Source organism: Capricornis sumatraensis, chromosome 14, assembly GCF_032405125.1.
Source record: "Capricornis sumatraensis isolate serow.1 chromosome 14, serow.2, whole genome shotgun sequence".
In the NCBI taxonomy this organism is placed as follows: domain Eukaryota; kingdom Metazoa; phylum Chordata; class Mammalia; order Artiodactyla; family Bovidae; genus Capricornis; species Capricornis sumatraensis.
The window spans coordinates 70,546,226-70,553,765 of NC_091082.1; the positions used below are offsets into that span (position 1 = coordinate 70,546,226).

The 7,540-nt window shown below is 43.0% G+C and overlaps 1 pseudogene; it reads right to left on the reverse strand.

The window, feature by feature from the left end:
* Positions 1 to 1,164: 1,164 nt before the first annotated feature.
* LOC138090289 (regulatory solute carrier protein family 1 member 1-like) lies at positions 1,165 to 7,214 on the reverse strand (annotated as a pseudogene).
* Between the last annotated feature and the right edge of the window lie 326 nt (positions 7,215 to 7,540).

Here is a 7,540-nt window from a genome sequence, read left to right on the forward strand (position 1 = left end):
ATTTCCTTTTGTTCAGTCCTTTCCAAAATATCAGAAAAATAAAAATATGGTGCATGCATGCTAAGACACTCCAACTGTGTCCGATTCTCTGCGACACTATGGAACGTGGCCCACCACACTCCTCTGTCCATGGGATTCTCCAAGCAAGGATACTGGACTGGGTTGTCGTGCCCTCCTCCAGGGGATCTTCCCAACCCAGGAATGGAACCTGCATCTCTTACACCTGCATTGGCACATGGGTTATTTACTACTAGCGCCACTAAAAATATGGTATAAATGTGCAACTGGAATTGTGAGCAGATAGAAACCTTTGTTGCCATTCTGGCCATGAAATCAAGTCTTCTCAGGAGCTGTATGAATTCAGAGGACAAGATCCTTCCCAGCACATCCCCTTCCCATGACTTCCCCCACCCCCAATAAAGTCCCTAAACAGAGAGATTTTGTTCAGGTAGGTATCACAGCTCAAAGTCAAAACAGTTAGAGGCTGACCAGAATAGTGGGTCCTTGACCTCTCTGCCCTTCTCATCCATAGGCTTCAACTTCCTATTAGTGGTCCATCTGTTTCTTGAGCACTGGGTAGAAGATTATTTTTCAGACAAGATAGGTTTTATTTTATTTTTACTTTTTATGCTATATATGTGTGTGTGTGTGTGTGTGTGTTCAGCCATGTCTGACTCTTTGCAACCCTATGGACTGTAACCTACCAGGCTCCTTGGTCCATGGAATTCTCCAGGCAAGCATACTGGAGTGGGTTGCCATTTCCTTCTCCAGAGGAATCTTCCTGAACCAGGGATCGAACTTGCATCTCTTTTGTCTCCTGCACAGGCAGCCAGATTCTCTACCACATTGCTACCCTGCAAAGGAAAATATATAATACCATCAATTTTATTCCAGAATATATCATCTTAATGATAATAAAAAGCTTTTGTATGCACATAAGTGCCAATACATTTTTGAAGACCCAAATTTTAACAAATAGAATAGACAAATTCATAAGACAAGAAATCATAGAGTTCTTTGGCCAAAAAATTAAAAAATCTGGCTCAACATTCTGCTTGTTGGTTTTACATATACTGTATAAACAGTGAGTATGGATGTGACTGTTACAGCTTTTTTAAGGGAATGAAGTAATGTCTCGCTCACTTTTCCAAGGTTATACAGGAACTACAATGCTCTTTGACGGCAAACAAGAAGTGCAAAGTCTGCATTTCCACCATCTCAGAGCAAAGCACCAAGAACTTCCTGCAAAAAATAGCCAGCACAGAGAATCTGGTCAATGTCTGCAGCAGGAAAAATTAATGGTGCAAGAAAGGAGGGACGTGATGCATGGCTGGGAGGAGGTTCAAATTTCAGAAGTGGCTCTGCAGCTTCAGAACATTTTCTCTGGTCTCAGGCCTGTCTGCCACTGGATTCTGTGTGCCCTGATCTAAATCTTTAACCAATATGAACCTGGATGACGATGATTCAGTTTGCTCAGAAGTTTGATTGCGGGCATCCTCCTCACTTGCTAAAACTCTGGGTGAAATTCCTATCCCAAAGATGCAGTGTAGCTGATTAGATATTTTAGCTGAGGCTAGAGTGGCAGAGGGCTTCCCTGGTGGCTCAGAGGTTAAAGTGTCTGCCTGCAATTCAGGAGACCTGGGTTCGATCCCTAGGTCAGGAAGATCCCCTGGAGAAGGAAATGGCAACCCACTCCAGTATTCTTGCCTGGAGAATCCCACAGACAGAGGAGCCTGGTGGGCAAGAGTTCACAGGGGCACAAAGAGTCAGACACGACTGAGCGACTTCACTTTCACTTTCAGAGTGACAGAACTGCTCTCATTTATCAATTCCCTAGACTTGGGGACACCTTCCTTATCAGTTACCAGGTCATCACCTGGACCCCTGAAGTTAATATTTTCTACATCTTCTACTCCAGCTGAAGTGTCTGTTAATTCTTTTGTCTTCACAGAAATGGCCTAATGAAAGGAGACTTGTGAGCACTGATCACTCTGGGTAGCTATAAGAGGCTCGTTTGGGGACCATCTTTCAGAAAGGTCTTTAATACCTGTCTGGCCCTCAGTTACTGTCTCTGATTGACAGATAACATCTTCAGACGTACTTTCTGAAGCTGGTTTACTACAAAAGACCAAAAATTCATTTAGTTCCTTCAAGGCTGCTGTTATAGATAGCCCTCTGTTGACTCCGCAGAGGGCTAACTGCCACAGAGACTTAAAGAAACTTATATTCATTTGTTCAACATTATTTTCTGGAAGCTGTACATCCTGAATGGAAATGGACTTACTAAAAATTTCAGAGGAAGGGTTACATTTCTACTTCCAAGGGACTAACGTGAGATCAGATATACCAATGTTCTTGACATTAGTATTCTGATTGCCTGCTGAATTAAGCATAGCAACTAGGGATTGTTCTACTGTATCTATTTACATAAGCGTTTCTGAATTTGAGGAGCCAAAACATCCTGCTGCTAAAATTCTACCTGAAGGTAGAATATTTTTCTCTTAGCCTGTCTCCTTTCACTGTAGTTTCCAAACAAACACTTCTTGTTGATTCTGTTACCTTTCTTCAAGAAATTCAAGGTCTTCTGTGTTACAAAGATATTCTCCATCATGTGAAGCATTTTGTTGTGTACCCTCATGCTGTTCATTCCTTGGTTCTTCATGTTGCTGAGGGCTATTTGCTTGACTCAGGTACTGATTTTCTGAATGCCAATCGTTTTCACCTATAAGCCTCTGAAGTTCTAGCTTCCTAGTAGTTGTGACAGATAAACTAGCTTTCTGTCTCGTGTGGAGATGATGAGGCCCTGGGTGTTTCTTTCAGCTTCCCAGGTGGCTCCAGGTATAGAATCTGCAGATGTGGGTTCCATCTCTAGGTCTGGAAGATCACCTGGAGGAGGAAACAGCAACCCCACTCCAGTATTCTGATGGGATAATCTGGCGGACAGAGGAGCATGGTTGGCTACAGTCCATGGGGTCGCAAAAAGCCAAACACAACTGAGTGACCAGACACATGCTTCTTTCGGCAGATTTCTCTAGGTCATCTGCACCAATGGCTTCTTTGAGTGAATTCTGCAAAGGAATAGCTGTACTCTGGTTTGCTGGAGCACTGTCTGCTGAAGAAGCACAATCAGAATGGTCCTGTAGAGGAAGATGTTGTTTCATTTCTGATTATCTGGAATTCAGCTGAGGCCTTCAATGTCTTCACAACTTTAGGTTCAATGCTGTCTGGGTCACTGGGCTTGATGGTGGGGTCGGAGGTGGGGGGTAGACTGAAGCAGAGACAGAATCAGTAAGACTTAAGAATTACCAGTCACGAGTCTCTGTCGGGAAGGATGGGCTTGATAGTTAAACGCATTTGAAGTTGGTGATGATATTCCCAGTGAGTTAGTTCCTTCACTGTTTTTTTCCTCTGGTCTGGGGCCCACTCCAGCTGCAGTACACACATACTATATATATACACATTATGGATTCTGACACTCTGCATCTTCCACCGATTTCTGAAAGGCTTTTGCTAATTCTTGGTCTGCAGTCTCCTCTGGCCTCTTACCTGGCCCCATATGCCAATGGGGTACACTCTGGTAACTCTCCCTCGGGAAGGAAGATGTCTGTGAGCCTGTGGTGCTCATCATGAGTACATTTTTCTTGATGTCAATGGAATATTGATGCCATTTTAACATATCCAGTCCTGGAAGCACGTCTATAGGTTCTTCCTAAAGTATAGAGAAGGGACAAGTCAGGAAATCTGCTTCATTTTGAACCTGAACTAGATGTACCCTTTCAATCATCTTCTGGAAGCCCATTCCTTTGGCCATCCCTGTCCACCAATAGTCCACCAGCCTCATTATATTACAACTTTCTGCACAAGCTTGGTTCATCATAATGATCTGGGCACCTGAGTCAGCAAACACTTTCACAGAATGTCCATTCACTTCGTAGTTAATACAAAGCATCATTATTCAGCCCAAACTTTCCAGAGCCTCTTCCTCCTCCTCTTTCTTATTGCCATGTTTTCCTCAATGTTCTACTACCTTGTATCTTCTATTTCTGCCTGGGTTTCAAGATTATAAGCGTCCACAGAAAAGAGACAAATCCTTTCTTGCTCTCTCCTTGTGGCTCCATTGGGACCCTAGAAAATTTCTCAAGATCTCCTCTGAGCAGGGCATCTGCCAGGGGTGGGTTATGTTCCTTCAGCAAAGACAGCTCAGAGGGGATTGGCAAGCAATACATCTCAGAGCAAGGCTGGATTGCCCAAGCGCTGAAGCTATTTCTCCAAGAGATGAGTGGGACTGCTGGGCTACTTGTAGCTGGCGCTATGGGAATTTTGGGGTTTTGGTTTTAATTTTTTTTCCTTGAAGGTTGATTTTATATTAAGAGGTGAGTCTATCATACATATAAGTAAAATAGGCTATAAAAAACAAGTACCTCAAAGTAAAATGGCTCTTAGCATACTTCCCCATACCCACCTCTCTCTTCACACCTCTCACTTTAGGAAGTACTGTTGACTGAAAGTATCCAGTTGTACTTCTTTGAAGAAAGCATGTTGATAGACGACGGAATCTGCTGGGTAAGTTTGGGAACTGCACCGGAGGTCGAGGGTCTGCTTTCTCCTTCTGCCGTAAAATCCCAGCGCCGCCATCTTGTAAGCCTTAAGCAACCCATGACCCGTGGTGGTCTGTGAGGTCTTTCAGCGGAGACGGTGTGTCTCTCAGCTGCAAGGAAGTCGGATTCCAGCCCGCACAGCGCGGGAGGTGTGCAAGTCGGCGTCGACCTGGAGGGAAAATGTCACCTCGAGGAAGACCCTCTGCACACAGTACACGGTGAGCAGCCTGGCCCTGGTGGACCCGGCTGGGCGTCGGGACGTCAGGGCGGCGGCGGGGCCAGGCTGGGGCTGCAGGCAGCGGCCCAGGCGCCCGCGCGCCTGATAGTTGTTCCCCTCCCTGAGGCAGCTCGGTGACTCCCTAGGCAAGCGGGGCCGCCACCACCCCCTGTGAAGCCGCTCGCGGTTTTACTTGAAAGATTGCTGCTCAGGGCTGTTATCTGCTTAAGTAGATGAAGGGTGGAAAGTATTGACTCATACTTCCTTTTCTGGTTTTTGACGTTGTTCTTCTGAAACCGAGACACTAGAGTTTTCTGTTTCCTGACTTATGTGTAAGAGAGGGGAGAGAGTTGGAAGAAAAGGATGGGAGCACCCCTTCTTAGGGGAAAGACTTCTTAGGGGTTGTTTTTAAGCAACCTTCTTAAAAAAAGTCTTTATTGAATTTGCGACAGTATTGCTTCTGCTTTAGGTTTTGGTTTTATGGCTAGGAGGCATGTGGGATCTTAGCTACTCGACCAGAGATTCAACACACACTCCTTGCCTTGGAAAGGGCTGCTAGCCTAAACCACTGGGTTGCCATGAAAGTCCCTATAACCATACTGTTATAAACTGTTTCACCTGCTTCTTCATTGCAGCTGAAGATGAATTTAGAGACCTGACCCTAACCTCTACACGAATCTTAATAATAAAAAACAATGTCAATTAAATGGATCATAGATCTAAATGTAAAAGCTAACACTATACAACTTCTATAAGAAAGCATAGAGAAATTTTGTGACCAAAAGTAGGTAAGGCCAAAATTTCTTAGATTTAGCACACACACACAAAAAAAACATGAAAGGGGAATTCTCCGGCAGTTCAGAGGTTAGGGCTCAGCACTCTCACTGCCGAGTTTCCTGGTTCTATCCCTGGGGGGGGACGAAGATCCCACAAGCTGTGAGACCAAAAACTAAATAAACAAATAAAACTTAAAAAAAATTTTTTTTAATTCAACTGAAAAAAAAGGAAAAATTGATAAATTGCATGTCATCAAAATTAAACATTTTAATTTCATCAAAATTAATCATTTGCTCTTGCACAAAAATGTCAACTGCATTGATTAATTCATTTTAAATAGTCATTAAATGTCTATCATGTGCCAACACCCTTTTAGGTGTTGAATTATGGCAATGAGCTGGATTCCGTCTATTACACTGGACTTGCAGAAAAATGAAAATCTTTAAAAGATTTTCAACAAATGAAAAACACAAAGCAAAGAAAAGTTTATTAACACAAGCATCCCTGCTATATGTTTTTAAGTTTTTTGTTTAAGTACATGGACAGGATGCAATACCAGGAAATAACGGGAAAAATACTGACAAATAAGTATGTGTATTATCATTTGGTTTTTGTTGAATCTTGTATCATCTGAGCAAGAATCCTAGGGATGTGGATGCAGGATAAAGAACATTAGCGCTTTGGAGGATGCTCTGAGGCCACTTTTCGCTCCAGATTGTGTACTGTGCTGTGGGACTTGAGAATTAGGCAACCACGGGTTAGATGATTAGTTCATGCCATGAGCTGTGGGATCTCAGATTGTGATGAAAATGCCTAGCTTGTAGAGTTGTTGTAAGGATTAATGAGGTAATAAATGCGCACTGCATGACTATACCTCAGTAAAAGGAAGCTCACTGGATGATGACAGTGATGATCACAATAGAATCCAATCAGTTTCCAAAAGTTGACTGGACTGAAAAAGTCACCTGTTAATTTTGAGAAATATGCCTGCTTCCCTAGGATTTACAGGAGGATTGGGGCACTTCCTTTCCTCTCCCCATCCTGTGTGCATGACAGGTATCACTAACCAACCCACCACAGCACTCTTCAGTTAGCCTAGATCAGGCTTCAGAGTCCTCTCCAGGCAGACAACTCTCCAGTTAGCACTGGAGATAAATGTATCTGCCATTCCTAACTTAAGGGTTGAGTAGACAACTGAAGAATGACTATAATTTTATTTTTCTTACAAAAGCCCAAGTTAAGCCTAACAGGGGATGACTAGGGGTTCTAGAAGGTGCTTGGCCACAATAAACTACAAGTTTATATCCTAAATAATCAGTCACTGGTTGACTTTTTATTTAAACTGTGTTTTGTTCATTCTAAATTCAAAAATAAGTGATTGATCATTTACCCAACTCTTGGGATTTCTTGAAAGTAGGTCTTTGACTTTTCAAGTCTAGAGCCACATACCTGCCATCTCATTTTATAATTAGAGGGATTGTTCTAGGTTAGGAGGCCCTTGAGCTCTATCTGTCAGGAAATATCTCCATGAGGCAGAAAGATAACCTGTCAGGTCAGTGTTCTGGTAATCTGACTCAGCTTAGGCAATGATGCTCAAAAGGGCAGAAGCTCCCTTACGGCATGGTTCTCAGCCTTGGCTACTGCATAGAATCAACTGAAACCCCTAATGACCAGGAATCGGTCTTGACCATTAACATATCAGAGGCTCTGCAGATGCTGCCGAAGTGTCAGTATTAAGTTAAAGCTCTTACGGTAATTCCGTGTGCAGCCAAGGTTAAGAATTATTGTTCTAAGGTGTTTTGGAAATGTACAAGGTGTCTGTATTGTTCCAATAATTGGGACAGAGATTATTACTGGCATTTTTCTTAGCAGAGATATGGATGAGATGTTGTAATGTCTTATAATGCCTAGGACAGTTCCTTCCCAATAAAAAAATTGCCCCACCTTT